Raw genomic sequence first — 23,559 nt, 5'->3', positions numbered from 1 at the left:
CCATCACCAATTGCTTCTGTCCATTTAGTAGGGGTCCTATTCCTCCCTGGGCCTTCCTTTTACTCCCTATATATCTAAAAACAATTTCTTGTTGTCCTTTACTTGGGATGCCATCCTCAGCTCCATAGGGCAGCAAGCAGAAAGAGCAGAAGATTAGATGGGGCATACAGGATGGGGCATATAGGACTGAGAACAGAAACAAAAGCAACAGATCAAGCAGTGGAAAGGGAACTGGGGTAGTACTCAAGGTGCACGGCTTAGCTTGTGGCACACCTGCCAAAAATGTTGGCCCCCACCCAGTGTGTTAAGGGAAAGGGAGTGAACTGTGTGATGGCAAGAAATGTTTTATAATTTTTGGGGGGGAGGGAAGAGGGTTAGTTAATTTTTTGATGCACTCCACTGAGGTCTAAATGAATCTCTGGTACTTGATTGAGGTGTCTATCTGTGTGTTTAAACTTTTTGCAGGCAGCTTAAATAAGTTTGCTTAGCTCTAGCTACCCATCTAGAGCCAAGCAACAAACACTGCTGGATTTCTGTAGCTTTTGACTTTTATTTTTCTATACAAATTTTTTGTCTGCAGCATACCTGATTCATCCAGACCAAGGTCCTCTCATGCATTTCAGTCTCTCCTTTTGTGAAGTCTAGTGAATTCAGACATCTTAAAGTCTTCTTCAGATCTTATTTTTAAATCCCCAATTAAAATGTTTACTTGATTCCCATTTAGGAGCACTACTGTTCTCTTGTAACTGAAATTGTTGTGCTTTGTATTGCAAAGAGGCGTAAGAGGTTCTCTGTTGGCACAAGTGGCTAGAGCGCTTCCTTAGTTTTGAAAACATTTAACTCATGCAACTGTTTACACGGTTGATTGGTTGCAGTGTACTTTGCAACCATTGTCAGATTCCCTTCAAATACCCCTGGGTAGGATAAGAACACTAGAGTTGTCCTCAGTGTCATCATGGATTTACAAATGGCCTATGGTCAACATGGGAGGGTGCGGGTGACAAATGAAGTCCTAGATGGCTACAAATTTGTTACACTACTACCTTAAGAAATATTTGGAGGTGTCTTGTCTGTTCAAGAATCTATTAAAAACCCAGTAAGGTGTTTTAGGTTCTGTGAAGCTTCTGCATTCCAAAATATTACTAAGGGACTCAGACAGCATGGTTTTTAAAATAAAACACCCTTGCAGCCTCTGAAATTAATGCAAAAAGCATCTTGTAAGTTTTCTACTGATTTCTATTTGATAATACCTTTTTAAAAGGGCCATTTCTAGCCCTCCCATTCAACACGAAGGTGCCTGAAGGGCATCCACCAATGCCTGCTAAGTATGTTGCCGCCAATCAAGCATGTAAGAAGTTTCACAAATGTACATTTTTCAGCCAGGTTTTTATTTGCGATCTAATCTATAATGGATGTTGTATGTTAAGGTGTTTGAATCAAACAGTTCATTTGGGGCATGGGGAAGGCAGTGGAAATCATTATAAAACTCACTGAGGCAGGGAATCTCACTTGAATCCTGATTTACTCACTCATTTTGAGCAGCTGTTTTGTCCAGACTAGAATTTGGATTGTGCTTTAGTAAACAGACGAGCTACGGAACTAATTTGCATGCGACTGACCCAGACAACGCTACACGGTGAGGTGATGGAGCCATATGGTTCTTCACTGGTCCAGCCCTTAAAACTCCCCCCTCCCCCCCATCACTGACTTCCATTCTCATAAAGCCCAAGCTTTACTTTCTCGCTCACTGCAGTCAGTGGAAGTGCTGCATTTCTGCGGCAGACAGGGCCAAGAATGGCCTGCCAAGGATGCTTCTGCAACCTTCTGACAGTCACACCATGCTCTACTCTGTGGATCCTAGTGCAGAGGCTCTCAAACTGGTCTGTGGACCACCACTGGTCTGCGAGCTCTATTCAGGTGGTCTGCAGAAAGGTTACGGAACAATCAAGAATATCTGTATTTGTAAGGTAAGACTACTGATATTGAAATATGAGCTGTGCACTTTGATTTGTTTAACAAAAAAAAAGTTTCTTAAGTGGTCCGCCAAGACTCTCAGCAATTTTCAAGTGGTCCACGAAAAAAGGTTTGAGGACCACTGTCCTAGAGCATAACTCATGGTGCATCGTTCTTCCACATTTCAAAGCATCTCAAGTTTAACTATAAAATCAATGTGGCTAGTGCTGAGGATCATTTCTTAGCATCATGGTCTATTCACTCTGAGCCTGGTTGTTATGAGATTTTTGCTTTGTTCTTTGTACAGACTTTGTATTAGCAGATTTTACTTTGTTCCTTAAGGTTTGACTGTGATGCTATTTGACTTACGCTGTTTGTGTAGCTCAGCCAGTAGACAATGGAATGGAGTTCATATCTAGTTCCTCATTCAAAGCTTTGCTGCTCACAAGACTTTAACATCTTCAAGAAGCTCTGTAGAACTGCTTCTTTTTAAATGGCACGCTTCCTCAGATACCGGTCACATAGCCCCCCTGGCTCCTTACACAGTGCCTTTATGATATGCAGCTGGAATTCTGTCGTCTTAGAAACCTGAATGCTATTAAGGAGAGACTACTCTGAAATGAAAGTAAAGATTTCTGTTCTGATGCATGAGGTGTTTTTAAGGAAGCTCCCAGATGCAGGTTCAAAGGCCAATAGTGCTGCAGCTTGAGTGATACTAACCACCCCAGGACTTACTGCTTTGATTAATCATGGGATGGCTTGGAGATCATCAGCAGACTCCAGTGCCGTTTCCTCTTGAGGCTTGGAACCTACTTCTTGTTGTTTGCTGACACTTCAAGTGCAGAAAGGGGTGGTATAAACATATTAATATTGCATGAGGCTTGTGCAAGCATGAGTAATCTTGTGAATGCTAAAACTGTGACAAAAGCACAAATGGGAACAAACACCTAAAATTGTCCAGGCTTATTAGTTGGACAGACTAGTATGAACCCAATGCGCTTTGGCATCTGGTCAGATTATTCCCCCTCTTGGAATATTTCAAAAGAATATATTTCAAAAAATATATTCTGCTTCCGATATTTTTTTTCCTGTATCCATATGCTCCCCCCACAAATCCAGATGGTACTTTATCAGTCATTAAGTCCAGCTATCTGTTCTATTATAGGGGATAAGTTTCCATTCATTTTGTAAATGGGGTCATTCATTCAGAAGAATTCCATAGCATCTTCAAGACATTGTTTACTTACATAAACAATGCTCAAGTCAATCCATGCATCACTCTTAACTGTAGTCCTGATATAATAAGCCCCTTTCTGATATCAAAGAAAATTGCAGTTGTATCTTTAGAAACTGCCAAAGAGCACTCACTAGCTAGAAAAATTGAAACATTATACAAGACTCAAATTTTTAGCAGCAAGGGTATCTAATCATTAGAACAACTTGGCAAAGGGACTTGGTGAATTCATCTTTGTTAGTGTGCATCTTATATATGGAGACAGATTCAATGTTTATGGTCTAGCTAGCAAAAAAAATTCTGAACATGATGCAGAAATTACTGGGTAAGGTTCTATGGCCAGTGCAATGCAGGAGGTCAAACTAGATGATGGCTCTTTCTGACCTCCAAACACTGATGAAACCATTTTCCCTAATCCAACTGACATGTTTGAAATGAGGAGTAGGAAATCTTTCAGGCTTTATTTTGCTCCCTAATAAGACTTGCCATTTGATGTACTTTGTTGAAAGCTTTAATGGATGCCTTCTGCTTATTGTCAACATATTTCTCTTCATGTAGCAGATAGCTCACTGCTGTGCTGTTGATGGGGATAAAGTGGGAATTGTGTAGATGGGATCTTGGTTACTTCCTGCATTTGTAACAGGCTGTGTGTGAAGTTTGTAGTGGGAGGACGTGATGTTTCTTTGAGAAATACGGACAATTTGGAAAAGATTAGTGTGGTTCAGTCAAGTGACTGTTTCTTTTAAGACTTTCAACCTTATTTAATCCTTATTTAAAGATGAAGTGGGGCTCATGTAGAACTACCTACAAATCTAGCAAGGCCATGATTGAGAGGATAAGCTATTCTTTTTATCTGCACTGTTTATATGGCCTCTACTACCACGCTGTCTGTGCAGTTCACAGGTTTTTAAATAGATTTATCCTTGTAATACCCTTGCAAGACAGCTAAGCATAACTTTTCTCCCTGTGTTGAGTGGGGAGCCAATGCTTTTTCAGTGTTCCCTGCAAATGCTACCCTCAAACCTATTTGCTCCTGCTTTGCATACCCCAAACCTAAAAATGAGATGGTAAAACCACCCTGAGGCTGCTTCTCAGTTGCTGCTCTTAAGCAGGGCTTGGCCTCTGTGCAGCTTTGCTATCTAATTTCTGGGATTGATACATCCCACAAGATGGGGTGTGCTTGTCACTGGCACTCTTGGAGACTGCTTTGGATGTAGTATAGATCTAACTGTGGGGCCATGCCCTAAGGATGGGAGTTCCTCCATTCTAAATCTACAATACTCAGCACCTGGACCCCAGAATGGAATTCCAAACCCAGAGCTGGCAGAAGAAACTCCTTGTGCTGCACATTGGGGGTGCTAGGTGCTTAGAATGCTCCAAAAACCCCACCTCTGTTTCATTTTGACTTTATCTTCCTTGAATATGGGAAGAACTGTGCACAATATTCCAGATGGGGTCTTAACATTGCCCTGTACAGTAATATTAATTAGGGGTGTGCAAAGTGGGCCCTATTCTATTTGGATTCAGCCTGAATTGGGGACAGCGATTCGATTCGTTGATTCATCAGATCACTGTCCCTGATTCGATTTGGCCAAATCCAAATCTGAAGATTCAATGCTGATTCAGAGAATCTGTGATTCGAACATAAACACAAGTTTTAAATGTTTTTTCTACATACCTCGAGGTACCCATGTGGCTTGTGATCACGGCAATGCTGGGGCACATGGAGTATCCCACAGGAGTGCAGGGGCGGGGCACATGCTTGGCAAGAAACCCAGAAGTGGACCAGGAGTACTTCCAGTCCACTTCTGGGTCCTCTGGGGAGTGCGCTGGGGGACGGGGACGTTCCACATCCCCTCGGCTCAGTGATTGGCCACTAGGGGTCCCCAGGTGCCCCCCCAACCCAGGAGGCACCAGTCACCCATCTGGGGGGGGGCACGGGGAGGCCCCCTAACACACTCCCCAGTGGACCTGGAAGTGGACTGTAAGTGCTTCTGGTCTACTTCCCGGTCTGCTGCCAAATGCCCTGGAGAGCCCCCGTGCTCCTGTGGGACGCTCCATGCACCCCAGCATCGCAGCATTCACAAGCCCCTGCTTTGTAGAGTTATGTAGAAAAACATTTAAAGTTGTGTCCATGTCTGAATCTCTCTGAATCAGTTCGGAGGGTTCCAATTCAATTCAAAGAGATTAAAGGGTCCTCTGATTTGATTTGGAGATTTGGCCACCAAATCGGGCCGAATCTTTGCCGAATCGAATTGGGGACCAAAGCATCGCATAACCCTAGTATTAATACGATCTTATCTCTGCCAGAAATACTCTCCTGGTTCAACCTGGGATTGCATTTGGGTACGTACTGTCATTTGCCTCACCTGGTCTACGTTCTCATGGCTTAATGAGAGCTGCCTAAATTTAGAACCAGGTTTGGTGGGATTGGGGAGAGAGGGGGGTGCTGGTGGGCTTGTAGGGTGGTTGCCAGGTGCAAGGGATGGGGAGGGTGTTGGGAAGCTAAAAACAGGCCTGTCAGGCTCAAAGCAGTGGGAATAGCACAACCCCATGTCTGGGATGAGCATCTGGGTTTTGTGCTGCGAGTGTGTTACAGGCACTCACAAGATTGGGTTAACTTGACCTAAGAAATATTAGATCCAATCTCAATCTAAGTTAGTGCACCTCCTCAGGTAAACTAACTTAGATTGGGCACATTATTTTTATGGATGATTAAATCCTTCTGCATGCCTGTAAAACTGGGCATTTAGATCAATCTAACCCTGGCTAGATTGATCTAAATGTAATTCTTGTAGCACCCTTTTGCATTTTTTTTCATGGCCACATCACACTAGTATCTCATGTTCTTGTGACTGACAGGTTCATCCACTTCTTATTTCTGTCATTTTCCAGCTGATTAATGCCCAGTTTACAGCCAAAAAAAAAAAAAAAGTATTATTCTTCAAGCACATGGCCTGACATTTAATACCAATGAATTTTGTCCTGCTTCAATACCTCTAGTTCTTCAAGCATTCAGCCCTTTTATTTCTATATTGACCATCCTCCCAACTTTGTGTAATCAGCAAATTTCATAAGCAGGCTTTTTCTTCTGATGTCAAGGCCATTCAGGAAAGCAATAATGAGATGGTTCTAAAGACCAGTCATTGAGAACTCCACTAGTAACTTCCCCACCAATGATTGGGAAGGGAGTGGGGCAGAAAACCAGGGCTCCACGTTTATTCCCAATGAGCAAGTGACATGCTACAAGAGACTTCCTGGATTACATACTCTGTGCCTCCATTTCTTGAACTGTGAAATGTGGATGATGATACTCCCCCAACTTTTATACTGTGCTTTGAAATCCTTGCATGAAACACACTAGAAATTAAAATTCATATGCCTTGGAATCTAGTTTGGCTTGAATCTTACCTCCCACAGCAGGAGGAGATTCTGTCTCAGCCTCCAGTAAATGCCTCATTATTTAATTACTTTGGAATGAGGCACCTGGCAAGGCTTTTATATGTGGGAGAGAAAACATTGCTAAATGGTTCTAAACTACTTATTTGCTTTAGGTGGTTTACCATCCAGCACCATCTGTAAACTACTTGTCATAAGAAATGACGGTGCCTTGAACTCTTGGATAGAAAAAAGTCACGGGGTCCTGATAGATGTATAAAATGCAGCTTTTTGGAGTATGGTCACTTGATTGCATGTCCAGTCTACAGCAGGTGGTGATGACAATGTACTTAATCTGTTGCTTTTAATTATAATAGTGCTGCTGTTAAGTATGAATTCAACTAACCTTCACTCCTGAACATGGAAATCTTATACTTTTCGTTGCAAGGGCCAGGATGGGTCAGGATTTAGGCTAATTGCAGGAGTTTTGAGATTGAGATACAGTAGTAATTCTCTGTTTGACTGCCTGATAGGGAGGTGCATGTGGTGATTGCTATGTCTGCCCCTTTGATGTTCCCTAGGGAGAGAGTACAAGAAGAATAAAATTGTAAGCTGTTATTCATTCCTTTATTTTATTCCTGTCTGAAGCACTCAGTTGGCTATATAGATGGCTGTGTTTAAAACCTGAGCATTAGAACTCCTGGATTGTATTGACTTGTTATTCGTGACACTGGAAATACCATTCAGACTTTCAGTGCCACTATGCTTTATGTGTTTATATTAAAATAAATGTAATAAAATGTACTTCTCTCATTAGAGATGATGTATGGCATAATATTAATATTTGTAAAATAGGTTAATGTTTGTGGATAAAAAAAAGTTTTTTTGTTGTTAATGTAAGAACATCAGATTTGGTATCCTAGATAGGGCCAGGGAAAATGATTTGAACTCAACAACAGTGATACTTTTACTCTTTTTCTAGGTACCAAACTGGATGGGCACAGGTTTGTCTCTCTAAGAACCTTGCCAGAGCTGTCTAAGCTTCCCAGCTGTTATATGTATTTAGTTTAAAGTGTTATGCTTGGAGGAATGTAAAATACAATAACTCAGCACTCTGTATCAATTCCCAGTTAGTGACTTGTCTATCACATTTGTTCAGCATAACAAGTCAAAACAAGATTTTTTCCTAACTGCCAACGTGGCTAACCCATTCTGGTATTAGAGAATCAAGCTGTTTGTTTTCCACGTCAGTCCTCCTCATCATCACCCACATTAAAGAATTTAGAATCGAAGCTTAGCTGGCTATTTTTTTTTTTAGTCTTGCATAAAGAAAATCGGAACATAGTTCAGTCTTCCACATGTATTCTGAGTGTAAAGGGCTGACAGTGACAGAAATGTTTTTTGTCAGTATGGTGAGCAGATGAGAAGGCTTGGAAAACACACATGGAGCAGATAAGGGCAGGAACAAATTTTTAGACATAGCTGCAGCAGAGGGTTGACAAACTTCAGAAGTTCTAGAAAGGCATCAGAAGTTTTTGATGGTCATCTGAACCATTTTCAGATGATCAGAGGTAGACCTAGGCTTAACTGTTCATAGCAAATAGTTTATTGTGGAGTTTCCTCTCTCTTGTGGTCTACATGCTTGCCCTCAACTATATGCAATATCTGTGAATTTGTTTTTTCCTTGGCTCTTTCATGCAAATATCTAAGCCCAGAAACTGCTAGTAAGCTGCTCACCAAGAACATAGCTGAGATACGTGATAGTTACAAAATGAAATGTGCCCTGTTTTAAACATAAACATAGGTCATCTGTCACATTCCCATGCTGTGTTAGATGTGCGTATCTCCTAAGAGCAGTTTTCCAGCGCATGTACTTGTAATCGCAAGTTTTGAAATTGCCTTTAAATTTTCTGACCCAGTATTCACTTCATGTAGCGCTTAGGCAACCACCCATGCCAGTCATCTTGTAGAATATTTGTGGAAAGAAATCATGCTAATGGTATGACTCTTTACAGAGTCAAGATTATCTAAAATACTGGGTAGGCCTACACTGGAGTCACAGCACAATGCTTGTGTGGGCTCTTTTTTGCACTTTCTCAAGAAGATTGGCAGATGGGATGAGTTGCATGCTGTCATGGCTACCCCTGTGATTGTTCCTGAGCTAACTCATTTAGTAAGGGGCTGCAATATGTACTGTACACACTCTACTGTGACTTACCTCAAAAAAACAGTGATAAATACTTAGGCTTGGCAGGAATTGATTTCTATTGCTAAATATCGATTTCACCCCACGCTCGCAGACCACAAAAAAATATTTCCATCGTTAATGGTTGAAATTTATAGAAAGAGGACATAAGAATAAAATCTGGGACGGGCATAAGGAAATTCAAGATAGGGGGCACCTCGCATGCGTGTGCACTCACGCACGCAAAGAGTATTTGCTGAAGGCAGGGCTGGGGGGAGCCCTGAATGTGCCACCAGCTTGTTGCTCCTCGGGCATCAGCTTTGGCAACTGCTGGAGGAGTTGGGGGGCCATGCTGGGAGGGCTGTGCTGGTAGGAGGGGTTGGTTGGATGCCAGCTGCTGTGACAAAGCATGGTGGGGAGAGGGGGATGCTGTTGTGGGGTCCCACCACCAAGGGGCAGAGCTGTTGGCAGCCGGGAGTGCTGCTGGCTGCTTGCTCTGCCCAGGTCCCAGTTGGGGACCGGGCACCAAACTCCTGCCAAGCCCAGCCTGGCCCCTACCCATGCCCACACTCCATTCTGTGAGAGCAAAGGCTCCTGCCTGGTATGAATGTACTACCAAATGAGCCAGAATGATTTAAAGCAGGTATGCTTTATTGATTTATGGATATTTAATGTTTATATTTTGACTTATGATTTTTATAAAGCTTCTAATAGTATACTGTTATTACTAAATTATCTGCCCCCCACACCCATATTTTCACACAATCCTGAAAATGTAAACAGACCAAAATCAAAATAAATGCTTAAACCAATTTTTTAGCCGTCCAGATTATTAAAAACTAAAAACTGAATTCTGCCAAACCTATGAAAAAGCTTCTTGAAGTATTTACTTGAAGTATTTACCAATGTTGCTCCAAGATGTTTGGTTAGGGTAAAATAGGCTAAAATTCGTTGGGGGTGGGGTACCATTCTTGTTACTTTTCACTCTGGATAGATCAGAAATATAAGTAACAGTCTTCACTGGATTATGTCAATACTTTTTGATCTTAGTCCCTAGTAGAGGCCAGGAAACATGCTGGTTTGCTTACAGAAAAGGAAAATAATGGGAAATTCAATTGACCAAATGCTTCCACTTTTATTAGTTTCATATCTGGCTCAAAGGATAGCTGAAATTTTGGGTCTGGTCACATTTCATCCAAACAGTAGCTGCCATTGAAATGTCTGTGTTTGCTGTTCCAAGTACCATACCTGCTTGCAGAAAGTATGGGTTTTGCCTACCCATAGAAAGGAGAACTTATGTTCCAGGCACAGAAGGATAACAGGTACTGCATTTTGATTGACATCCTCTATAGTTAGTCCAGCTTCAATAACCATGCTTTTGAAATATTTCCAGTGGAAAAGTACCTGCTTATTACTTTTACAGCTCATATTGTTATTAAAAATCACTTAAAATGCAATTCTACTATGTAAATAGCACCATAGGGGTCCCTGTTTATTGTGTCTTGCTGATTTTCCATCTTAAGTTTGCTCAGTTCTCTCCTCCCTCCCCACCATTGACAAGCACCACACAGTCAGAGTGACAGTCAGTCAGGCTTCTTTACTTTTTTTGGGTGAGCATCTGTGTTAGAGATATCACAGGTCAGGCCAGATGCTGAGTTATGTCCGTGCAATTCCACTATACACCTATCATGCCAGCCTCACTCCAAAAATAAATCCTCTTAAGACTTATGGAGTTGCATAGCTATAATATGGAGATTATGATTCAAAAGCAGTTGTATAAGCCTGTTAACCATTAGCATTGATTTGTGCCAGGGTTGTTCCAGGAATGACCCAGAGACTGTTGTGCACAGGTGTAATTACGGGTCAAGCATGGGCTCTAGAACCCCTATTATTCCTGATGTGAGGTTCAGGATGAAAATGCCAGGAGCTCATCTGAAGAGCTGACAACTGTTGAATGGGGACAGGGGACTCACCACTTAGTGCTGTTGAAAAATTGTTTCCAAACAAGGATTTTTAAAACTATGTAAAGTATGATTCCTATGCTGAAAAGAGTGTCTCTGCTGAGACATAACACTGGGGTTCCATACTTTTTGTGGCTCATTGAGTTCAAGCACAGAGTTTTATGGCCTTGAATTGAATTTTCCTTCTTCCCCATTGGACACTTGCTGACTTCATTCAGTTTGGAGGTAAAGGTGTTCAGTTTCACAACAGGAGACCATTTCTTTGAAATTTGCTGTTAAAGAAAACAGAAGCCTCATCCTAATGTTAAATCCAACTATGTCCCTGGAATGGCCTCTTAATGTATTCTTACAGAGGAGATGATGAACTCTGTTGCAGCTACCAGGTTTTACAAAGGGGCTAGGAGGAAGATTCAACTCTCAGAATAATTGCTTCCTCTAATCCAGGGATTCTCAACCAGAGTGTTGCAAATGTAATGCAAACATGATTCACAAAATAAAACCAGAGGCCACATCCAGACAAGCATGGCCAGGTGGTATGTGGCACTGCAGACCCGTTTGTGCTTATGTTTTGTTTGGTGTTTTTTTTGACCCCTAGAAAGCCACACAGGAAAAAAAGTGAGGTGGTGCATGTAGGGACAGTGCACACTGCCCCAAACCAGAGCCTGGCTAGCTGAAGCCACACTCCAGCTGCTGGCCAGGCTCCAAACTGCGGGACTCACACTGCTACTGCTTCCCTGGCCCCAGGTAAGGCTGCTGGAGCCAGTAACTGTAACTGTGCTTGCCCCAGCCTCCCCTACTCCACTCAGGGTAGCCTTCCACGCTGCAGAAGGCATGTGGCATGGGTATCCCCAGGGCAACTCGCAGTGGTACAGTGTGTCCTGCTGCTAGTTGTTCACAGGGAACCAAATGTCCATGCTTGTCTGGACATGGCCAGAGAGTTCAATTAGGAGTCCATTTCAGTCTTTCTGAATTCCCTGCAACAGAAAAAAATTGCTCTATTTTATCTTTAGGCAAAAAATGAGTGACACTAGAATCTGGCACTTTGAGGGGTACCTTGAGTCTAACAATTGGGTGCCTTATACTCAGAGTAGCATTAACTGAATTACCTTCCTCCCAGCCATGCAGATAGTCCAATAAAAGATATTACCTCCAAAAACCCTTGTCTCCAATGCAATGTGCTCTGTTGGCCTTTATTTGGAGGTGAAGTTCCTGTCTGTGCTTGAGACATGCTAAGAACTGGCCCATTATGGACTGCTGGGAGATACTAAATGAATCCTAACAGTTGGGGTGGCATAGGTGTTTTGGGTTGATTATCTTTTATTGGGTCAACTGCCTGGTAGCTCATTTAATGTGACTGGGTATGAAGGAGGAAGGATCATGGGATTTGAGGCAGAAAGGAACCAGTCATCTGAACTGAGTATTCCTGAGGGAGAAACTCTAAGAGATCCCAAATGCAGAGGTGGTCAACTTTGCCTTTTATTGTTTGTTTCCTTACTTTAATAAAGCCAAAGTCAGTTGTGAATGGTGCCAGCATGAGAAGCATGTTTGAGGGCAGACTGGAAAAAGATGCCAGTTCATGTTGTCTTTGGGTGTCTATCTGTGTATGTGTGTATTGGGAGGGGGAAGAAGGTGGAGGGCTTAACTATGCACGAAGCCTGCACTCTCATGCGATGTCATGTTTTGTGCTTTGTTGGCCTTTATTTGGAGATCAAGTTTCTGTCCATTCTTGAGACATGGAAGGTATCACTCAGTTGCCCTCTTCTCCCTTGTAGGCTCTTCTCAGTCCGTATGGTTATTTAAACCAGGACTCTTTAGCCAGTGCCAGAAGGCATACAGCTAATTCTCCTTGAAAATACATTTGAGTAATGCTGCATATATTTTACAGATCTTACATCCATTTTGTAATATTCTAACTGCCTCCTTCATTGATATACAGCCTCTAGGTTTGGTCCTGTAGTAATGGCAAAAAAAATATGGTACTAGTTCCTGGCTCTCCTCTCCTTGTTCTCTTTTCCTGTGAAATGAGAGGCACTTTGTTCCTTCTGTTTCTGCTACATCCATGTTTTACATATCCGCAGCCACATGTGTGTTTGCTATTACTGCTTACTACTTAACCCAGACTAATTTTGTTTCTCAGGGGTTGCCTTTGATTCTTTACTGTCTGGCTTATTTGCACAGTTAATAGGACACTCTCTCAGGTTAGATGTTAAGCAACAAAAATCCTTGCAGTTACTAAATTAAATTAATTTGTTTTTAAGGTAAAAGCAGTTAAAATGTATTATTTTGAATTTTTTTAAAAGTAACATGTCTAAGGAAGCCAGGGTACTGGATAAATACAATTATTTTTATGTTTATCATTCACAGTGTTTATACTTTTATGGATAATATGAAATATCTACAATGGAAATAGATTGATAGGTTTTAATTCCTGTTTCTAGTTGGTTATGCTTTGTGATACTTTGTTGAATAAAGCTTTGATTGGAGCTGGATCTCCCTAACTGTGGGGAAAATATTGTAATTTTAGAAGGGGTAAATGGTGTAAATTGTTTTCAAAAAGGAAAATATAAATCTGGGAAGCAGTTTGTTACTCCTACAAAGTGTTACCTTCCTCCATTGTTTGGTTACCCAGTTAATAGCTGAAACCTTTCCCCCAAATCCAGATAACGACGCTTTGCCTGTACACTTGTTGCCTTTTTCTAGGTGATCTCCCCTGGCATCAAGAATGTGACTGGACAAAGGAATCTGTAATATTCCTAATAAACTTTTTATAATCTTTGTTTTTTAAAGTGTTTGGATGCTTAAAGCAGTTGCATGCTTGATATCCAGGTTACAATCTGCCATTTATAAACAACTGAAGTTTTGACTCTGAACAGAAAAATAAGTATTTGAGTAGATCAGTGTACCTGCTTTAGAGGCAGTTATGTGCCATCTTTTTTCTAATAAAGATCCCCAGCCAGCTAGAAGTTAGGGCAGGATGACAACATTGTTTGGATGCATTTGAACTTAGGGAGTGTAGAGTAAGGTCCATAGCATGGAATAATGCCTCTTCCTTTTCCAAGGTTGTATCTCCATTCTTAAAGATTAAACTTTTCAAATACTGATTTGAAAACTTGTAATTTTTTTTTCAGGTAGGCAGTTCCTAAATGGCTCTTAAACTCTCCATACCATGTAATGTCTAAAGTTGATGCAATCTTTGGATCTGACTTTATTACCCAAGGAAATAATAAAGTAGCAAGGACAAGCCCAAACACTCTTTTTTTTCCCCTTCAGATTTGGTTGTTCCTAGATGACTGCTTAGCCCATATTTTGTTAGAAGTTAACTTTTGGGAGTTAACTTCTACCTTCCTTAAATCTGGATGAAGTAATGAACTACCTACATCTGTATGCCTATTATTTTTCTTTTTCTTTCTTTCTTCCTGTCTCTCTCTTGGTTGGTTGGTTGGTTGGTTGGTTGGTTGGTTGGTTGGGTTTATTTTAAGCCACTTGCCAACAGCTATTAGCAGTTACCATGGATGATGTTTTAGACACATACTGCCACCCTGTTCAAGGTCTTGAAAACATCCTGTCTGTTCCTTTTTAAATGATATGTCTTGTTTCTCTCGTGATGAAAAATCGAGGCACTGAAACTTTTTGACATAGAAGTAGTTTAAAAACGGGTTTCTTTCACTAAACCACTCTAATATTATCTTTCATCCTAGATTTGAATTACTTATTCCTGTGACTTTTTTTTTTTTTTGCTTTTACTTTCTTTGTGGCTGAAATTTCTGCACGTACGATAAGTTGGTAGAAGTAATGATAAAACAGAAGTATTTAGGCCATGAATCTATTCTTCTATGAACATAAGGTATTACACTGCTGCAATATCTGTATTACCGGCAATTTAAAGTCCTAGATATCAGTAATAAGGCAAGAAAAACTGTCTGTCTTTATGCAGTTTGCAGTGGTTGCTGTCTTAATTTCCTCTGCCATCCAATCTAACCTGTTCTTGAATCTGTGCCAGAACAATGCATCAAGTACTCTGAACATATTTCACAACTAGATTGCTCTCTCTCTTTAAGGAAATAAAATTGAGACTCAGGCAGTCAGAACTAGGACACTTTGGCAGAATGGCAGCCTACGTAGCCCAGCAAATAAGGCATTAGACAGGCAGTCAGGAGTTCTGCATACTATTGCCATCCCTGCTACTGAACCTAAAACACTTTCCAAGTTCATGGTCGGTAGGGTGATGAGAATGGTACTGGCCAACCCATTTAATGGATGTAGGATTTTGGAAGGGGGGTGGTGGTGCAGATGGTACAGTTCATCATCATATAACACAATGCATGTTTGTCTCCAATTTATTAGAACCTTTACTAATATGCTAGGTAGGGCTGTGTGAAATTTTCTCGGCCATTTCATTTCGACACTGTTTTGACTCATTTTTAGGTTGAAACAGCACAATCAAAATGAAACAAAGGGTGTTGAAACAGCCTCAAAACACAATGAGGCTAGTCAAAATGTTTCAGAAATCTAAATGTTTCGACCATAGCGCTGGGGATGGGACTGCGCTGACTCTCCTGCCCCGACTGATCTAGTGAAACACTGAAATACAGTTGAAACAGCCTTACCATTTCAACGAAGCAAAACGGAACAGCTGTTTTTTAATCTAAATGAAATTCGATACGAAACACTGTTTGGTCAAAACCTCAAGGTGGAACAGAACGGTGCCATTTTGCACAGCCCTAATACTAGGGGCTTTGGGCTGTATTCTTCTGTTGAAGATATAAGCAAAAACAAGTACAATTGAGTTGGGGGCAGGGCACTGACAGCAACTCCAGGGTGGAGCAGGCATCTAGTGCCAGGGGAGTACAGTTGTTGCCCCCTCCCAGATTGGCCACAAACAGAACTGCTTCCTGGACCCCAATATGTGGGTCTCCCAGATACCTCACCATAGCCCCAAAGTGCCCTGTGCTACCCTTTTATGTATTGCCCCTTCCACTTCAAATGCCCCCTGACTCCACTCTGTTCCCTGTTATGCCACATATCCTCCATGCTCAGCTCTACCCCATCAGAACCCACCATCCTTGTCACCCCCTGCCAATCTTGCCCCCCACCATCCCTGACACCCCTTCCAACCTTGCCCCATCACTGCCCCATGAATCCACTGCACCCTGCACAAACCTGCCCCCATAATGACCTACCTCCTCTGACCCCTCACCATTCCCTTGATGCCCCAGTGAGTCCTCCTCTGCCCTTCTGAGCACCCAACCCTCAGTGTAGTCCCTGACACACTTGGGCTGTCCTTGCCAACAATCTTGCGCCAGCCCCCATCATACCCCTTAGCCCCAAAGTCTGTCTGTCCCTCACAGTCCTCAATCCATAACACCCCACATCCTTTACTCAACAGGCTCCCTTTTCCCCCCAAAAGCCCTTTGGTGCCTGTGACCCTGCACCCCCTCATTTAGTCCTCTGTGGCCTTTCCCTCAGAACCCCTCCCAAACAATTCCCCCCCAACCTGTCTTAGCCCCTGACCATGGGGCAGGTGGGGGCCGAACTGTAACTACCCTGTCCTTCCTCCCCACCCCCAACGTAGCTGACTTCCACTACTCTCCATCCTCAACATAAAGAAATGAACAGTTGGGGCTGGAGGAAGATTCGCTTCAGCTTCTTGTAGCACCCCTATGCAGGAAAGCCAGGTTTTTTTAATCCACCCATACTCAGCTTAATGCCATCATGGTTGTGTTGCTGGTTCAGCCTTCATCTACTGAATAACCCAGGAAAGGGTCACTGCAGTAACTTACCTCTTTGCCTCACCCACTGTGTGGATAGGAGGGGATAGTTTACACAGTTGCTTCTCATCCTTCATCTGTTCAGTTAATACTCCTACTTCCAGAGGTTTCAGTCTAAGGCTAACAATTCACATCTTTACTTTTTAAAATTAATACAAGAAAATTACACAAAAAGTAAGAGGGTAGATTTATCTGACCATGTGCTTTGGGCCTGATTGCTGGATTTGCTATGAATTCAAAACTCCCATTGATATCAGCACAATTGTAAGTTTAAATCTGAGTGCTAGCTGGTGGAGCCAAGCTTTTAGCTTGATAAACTGGTAAAAACTGCCTAAAAGGCTAAGAACCAGTGCTGTAGGTTTTACTCTTTCATATAATTTGTTATTTTTCTTTAGAAATGTTATGTCATTTATAGTATATTTTGGTGTAGACTGTATAGTATATGATCTTTGTTGAATTTTTTCATTAAGATCATCTCGCTCAAGTATTGCTACAGAATTCTTTCTGAATTATGTCTGATAGATCCTGCAAACATTGATCTAATATCCTAGCTTTATGTGCAATTTGATAACAGCCTGATAACTTCCCCCCTGGTAAATGCACCGAGAGAATAAAAATAACACAATCCAGTTTGCTGAATAAATCAGAAGAATATTAGAATCCAAATTAGAAATATGTACTTAAGAAGACTGCAGGCTTTGGGCTAGTGGTAATAAGGTGCAGAGTGTTTCAGCTCTGCTGTTCAGTAGGAATCCAGAACAGTTCAGTAGTGAATGGAGTCATTGCTATCTGGTGGCTGTTCAGTAGCCAGTGAGCTGCTCATTCAAAGTGCTAGTGGATGTATGACACAATAGTATATCCTCCAGATACCATCTTGGTGTTCAGTACAAGAACCTTCTTTGATGTAAATTGGTGCTGTGCAGGCACTTGTATCCAAAGATCTGAAGCACTTTATATGCATCTTGGAACTAAATTTTCATGTTGTCCTTGTGAGATTTCATAAATAGTCTCTTCCCCTTTTTATCGGTGGAGAAGAAGGGAAATGAGGCACAGTATGGTTGGAGGGAGGCCTGCTCCAAATTTGGCTGAACTTAGTGAGAGCCTTCCTGTTGAACTTCCTGAGAAATGAATGAGTCCCTAAGGACCTGATCCAGGGCCCACTGAAGTCTATGAAAAGAGTCCTATTGTCTCTCAAGACTTCTGAAACAGTTCTCAGTTCTACCATGGATGGGTCATTAAGGATAATAACACAAGTCCTTCAAGATCCAGTTTTGTGCCTTAGCCAGCCCCAAGCCAGCAGAAAAGTTATTGCCAACTCCTCTCAGCAGTCTTTTGAAAGGGGTGAAACACTGACCAAGCAGAAAACATGAAACATTTCATATTTCATGGTTCACCTGCACTGTTGGTGTTTCTGTGGAACCTGTGTTGTGTACAAGTAGAGTGTGTGGGCTGAACTACTCAATGGCATTCAGTAATGTCAGTGGAAGTTAGGCATGTAAGGCTGTGGTCTTTGGATGGAGCAAGAACCAAAGCATCAGGGTACAACCAAACCACTGCATCGCTAAGAACTGGTCTAGTCTTCTATGTAACCGGCTGAAACACTTGCTGCCTCCTCATTTCTCCTCCTCACATGATTTTCCCCTCTGGAAATGAGGCAGTGTACCTTCTTAAATGCAGCACTTAGTGCATGCCTTCTGCCCTAGATGTGCTTGTGGGAGTGTGCTCAGGGAAGCCAGATCACTTCATTTCTAGGATGTGATGCATGCAGAGTTGGGGCAGTAGGTGAGGAGAGCACATCTTGATGTGATGTGTTTTTTTTAGGGAATGGCACAGAGGCAGTATAAACAACTCCATATCACGCCTGGCAATAGTGCCTTCAAGCATGTTCTTCATGAGACTTCCTGCCAACTGTCTCCTTCACCAGAAGCAGTATAGCTATGTTGGGATGACTAATTAGCACTAGAATGAAAGCCAACCAGCCCACCTGAAGGCCTGTGTGGACTCCCCTATGCATCTGGGTTGGGAGGCAACTGAATCAATGTGGCACGCTTGAAGGTGCTGCTGCTGGAGAAGGTCAGTTTACCACAGGCGTAACTGGGCATGCCACTTTGGGTGGTGACAGTGCATGGGACAGTATCAGTGGCTGGGCTGCTGGTGGTGGCAACAGAAGCTGAGTTGGCAGCACAGCAGCTGATATTTTTGTGCCCCACTCCAACTCAGCACCCCAGTCACCCCTCCCCTTAGCTACATTACTGCTTTAACATGTAGATAGTAAATATGGTATTCTTTCCCTAACATACAGCCTGTACCTTTCCCCCCAAAATTAGCCTTCTAAAGCTTGAGCGCATATCTTAAACAGGGGAGTTGATTTACCCAGAATAGAAGAATGGAGATGTAGTAAGATGGTTGCTACTTCTTTTCCTTCTATTTCTTCCAGAAGCTACATGGAGGGTGGGATGGAGTCCATCAGGGGCAGAGCTATAGCAGATATAGTGGTATGGTTGTAGCTTGCTTTGATTCTTGTTCCACCCAAAACTTAAAAACAACTGTCTGGCAGCAGCAGTGGCACTTCTCTTCAGGCAGTTCTTTAGGTACTCAATGGACTTCATGGCTCATTATAATTCACCAGATTCCTCCTAATTTTCCTTCACTCTGCAGATAGTCTTAATACTCCACTAATCAAGCTAGCCTTTTTTTCAGCAATTTTGCTGTCAGTTGGCTACCTTTGGTTTCTCTTCTCATATTTCACAGCCCTGCAGACTGTTTTTAGTCCTTTTCAAATGGAATCCAGTCTTTAGCAACAGCTATAGTTTCAGCTTTTGGTTGAGCAGCCAAGAGGTGCTAGTTTGGCTATGAGGAGGTTAAAACTGTAGCCTCTTCCCGAGCAGGAGAAGGAGGATAAGTGATCTGAAGGTTAGGCTATGTCCCTGCTCTGAGTGTCCATAATACTGGGAAAAATCTCTTTCCCCACTCCATTTTGCCTTCGTGAAAACAAGGTGTGTGTCTTATTTCGGAGCACATAGTACCTTTTTGATGATCTGCTTTAAGGGCCTGATCCAACTCCAGTCTGATGTTAGTGGAAGTCTTCCATTTGCCCTTCACAGGAGATGAATCGAGCTCTAACCAGCCTATATTTTACGAAGTAACATATAAACAGTACTTTGTAGGGGCCTCAACCCAGTGGTGTAACAAGAAATGGGTGAGCAAGAGCATTGGCCCCAAGCACTGATTTTAGAGGAGCACGAGAATGGTGACCACTGCCAGACCAGCTGCCGCTGGCCTCCCAGATACAGAAATTGCTTGTTATGCCTCTTCTCAACCTATAAACCATTACTTTGTGTCATTTTAGTGAGCTCAGTGGATCTACTGTAAAAAAGGACTCATGCAGGACTCATTTTTTTAGTTTTACCAAATTTCCTATTTCTCTAGAATCTCAAGCAAAATTGCAACACAGCCTATCAGTAATGCGAGCAGCATCAATTTCTTTTTACAATTTCCTTTTACAATTTTTCTGTCTTATCAACTGCTATAGATGCTTCCTTTCCTTTCTTAAGAACATAAGAATTTCTGGTACATCCTGACTTAACTGTAAAAAGACAGCGTTGAATAGCTAGAGATATTGAAAATAGAGGTCTGCAGCTCTCTGCTCCTTCACACAATGTTAGAGCAGTCCATGTGACAAGTAAATGTGTCCACTCTTGAAACTTAATTCTCCGAAAAGAGAGAGACAGTACAGCTCAGAAAGGAAATGGCACTAAATGAGAACATTCTTTTGTTAAAAGCCAGAATGAAATCAAGGGAGAGAGACCAAATCAGTTCATTCTTATTTGTAATTTGCAGATTGCAGTCTTGTCCTTCATTTAGATGTAGTGTTGATGGGCTCTTGGTATATTCCACAAGCTTTTTTGCTTGATACTGGTTTATCTGTCCCAGTTGTTTTTCTTTCCCTTCCAGTAAAATTGGCTGCTAAAATTTATGAAATTTGCAGTGGCTGGCGGGTTTCTTTTAATGTTTGCTCTATTATTTCCTAGTTAGTAATAGTAAAATGTGTTTCATGCTCTTCCTTGCTGGAAGCCCAGGAGACTGAGCCATTCATAATTATGAAATTGGTAGTTGTTCTCTAGGTTCATTCATAAGTAGTGATTTACATTATTGATTTTTTTTTTTTTTTTTTTTCTAGAATTGCTTGAATCCCACACTTTGAGCTGGTTCCTTCTGGCTGGGAGGACAGGCAAATAAGGATAGGATTTCTCAAAAGCCCTGAGTGAAACTGGAATACAGAGACCCGCTGAAAGCCATCTAGACACTTCTGAGAATCTCACATTTAGTTCTCAGTTAGGGCATCCGATTCTGGAAATGGATCAGTAGGTGTGCATGGTAATTCACATCTATCAGTAAGGGTTTAGAGAAAATGGGACTTATTAGAGCAGGGCCAACTTGTTCTTCAAACAGTTCATTTACCAAAAAATTAAATTTTTGTTGCCCTGAACCAGAATTTGCAAATTTGGGGCTGAATTTAGCAGCTAGCTTTAGCTAAATAAAGAATTTGGAAATACTGTTATGATTAATTTTAGCATTTCCAAAACAAACTATTTCAATTCATTAGGCTTGATCAGGGGTGGATAGGGGAGTGGGTAGGGGAAGTGCACTGGCAGAGTTGTACCCATCCTTTGATTCCTGCTCTACCCAAAGTTTAAAACTAGCCGCATATCAGCGGCAGCAGCATTTCTGTTCAGGCATCAGCAAGTGTGTCAAATTTATGACTAATTTTAAAATTTACCTGATCCCTTCTATACTCCCTTCATTCCACAGATGTTAATGACCTTTCTTTCCTTTTAAATGGTCTTGATGTTCCACTAATCAAGCCAGACTTTTTCTTCTGCAGTTCTGCTGTCTGTTAGCTGCTCCCATTAACATAACTGCTATTTCACTGTCCTACTGGCTGGTTTTAACTTATTTCAATGAAGTTATATTGTTATATTTAACATTCCAACGTTAAATTGAATAATGTAACCATAGGCTCTTAGTGTATTAGTGAAGCTTCTGGTTTCTTTTTACGTGGAGAAAAATTTGTTGCACTATATGGGAGGATGCACTCATCATGTGCACCCACCTTTTTCAAAATCCTAGATCCGCCCAGGGGCTCCATTCATGTAAGGTTTACATACTACTTGCAAATACTCTTACCCGAATCTTATACCCACTGGCTGGGGCGTTGTCATAAGGTGTGGGATACCAAAGCTCAAGTCTCTTCACTGCCTGACTTGGAGCAGGGATTTAAACACAACTCCTGCCTCTCAGAAAAGTGCCCTGCCCACTGAGCTGTAGGGTATCCTGGAGCTGGGCACATTCAGTGCCTCCTGGTTTGTAAAGCAGAGCAGTTTCATATTCACTGGGCCAGAATGAAAATGTGTAAAAGCAAGCACCTCTTCTGGTGGCTAGATTACTTTTTAAGATGGGGGTTAGTATAAACCTAATTACTGAATCAGGCAGAGAGGGGATTTTGATCAAGGCCCCCAACACTGGTGGGGGAGGAACCTAGTGCTGCCCCTTGTTTTTGTAAATGGTGAATCTACTTTCCAAGGTGAATTCAGCCTTTGCCTTTTATTAAAAAAAATAAAAGAAAGGTGAAAATTAAAATGAAAAATATCTGATTTTGGTCAAATGAAATGTTTGGGTATGTTGGCAGTACCCTCATCCCCCTACATTACCTGTGGCAACTTTAAAGGATGGTGTTATTTCAGGCATTATGCCTGGCAGTTGTGTATGAGGGTTGTTCCTGAAATGCTTAGGAACAAGTTAGACTCTCATACTTGTGGTTTCAATAGGCATGGTCCTGCCATGAGTAGGTGGTTGAACCAGATGACCTCCTGAGGTCCCTTGCAGTCCTATTTTTGTGATATGGCTATAGATATGGGGGTGAGGGGATGAGGTCAGATCCTAAATTTGATAAAGTTACTGTGACACAATACTCTTAGACTTGTGAGGCATTTGATTTTAATCAAGCATGACATTTTGATTATTTATTTATTTATTTATTTATTTATTTTTAAATAAAAGTGCTATATAAACTCCGTGTAGCCCATTTTTTTACTGGGTTAAAAACTAGCTAACTGCATCTCAAAAGTTAATTGTAAAAAGGGAATCATCGTTGTGTAGATATTACTTCAACCGGGATCTCTCACAGTTCAGTTCTGTTCTTTGTCTGGTGTTAATCAATATATTAATGAGTTGGAAGAAAATATAAAATCATATTGCTGGTAAAATTTGCAAATTACTGCAAAATTGAATTTGAAATGAGAATTGTTTGTTCCATTTCCCCCCAACACTGATTTGGGGAGGGATGAGCAGGGCTTGTCTTGGATTCAAGTAAATGTGGTAGTTACTGTAAACATAGGCTTCGCTTTTCCTCTCTTGTCAGATTTTCTTTTGGAGAAAATGGGAGTGAGAGGCACTGACTTTGTAGCCCATTTGTTATGGCACTCAACTGGAATGGGAAGGCACCAAGGTTCAAATCCCTGTTTCCAGTAATAATTAATGATTTGTATAGAAAAGTTGTCTAATTATTATGATGTCTAATTAATATAATGTATAACTGATACACAGAAGAACACCTCCAAAAGGCCAGATTGAGAGAGAGCCTACCCAGAGCCTGTTCAGAACAGAGACATGAGCCTCAATGTCTTACATGCCAGCTGAGTGCCCAAACCCTGGAGCTCTTGGCTACTCCTGGCTTGCTCACTCTCTCACTCTTGCTCTTTCTCTTGCTCTTGCGCTCGCTCGCTCACTCACTGTCTCCTCAATCCATACTCAACCCTAAAAGGTTGTGAGGTCATCCTGAGACAGAATATGAAAGCTTGCAAAACCAATGACCTTTCACTAAAATGGGAAAGCTGTTCCTACTCAGCTAATTGCATGTTTGAAGACCTAAAGTTTTAGAAAGTTTTGTTAGTTGAAGTTGTTGCAGAATGCTACCTGACTTTTATGTTTCCATGAATGATGTTCTGGATTTAGCTCATAAAATGCAATTGTGATGTTACCCGTATTTTACCAACTTGGGTGCCTCAAGTGAGGCACTTA

General features: G+C 41.7%; 1 protein-coding gene across 2 annotated transcripts in view; it reads left to right on the top strand.

Moving 5' to 3' along the window:
- Positions 1-23,559, top strand: part of LOC102573864 (ALK receptor tyrosine kinase) — a 438,013-nt gene that overhangs the window by 56,253 nt on the left and 358,201 nt on the right. The window lies entirely within an intron of this gene.

This window comes from Alligator mississippiensis, chromosome 1, assembly GCF_030867095.1.
Source record: "Alligator mississippiensis isolate rAllMis1 chromosome 1, rAllMis1, whole genome shotgun sequence".
Classification (NCBI taxonomy): Eukaryota; Metazoa; Chordata; order Crocodylia; family Alligatoridae; genus Alligator; species Alligator mississippiensis.
Note: the sequence above shows the minus strand (reverse complement) of the source record. Positions and strands in the feature narration are given on the sequence as shown.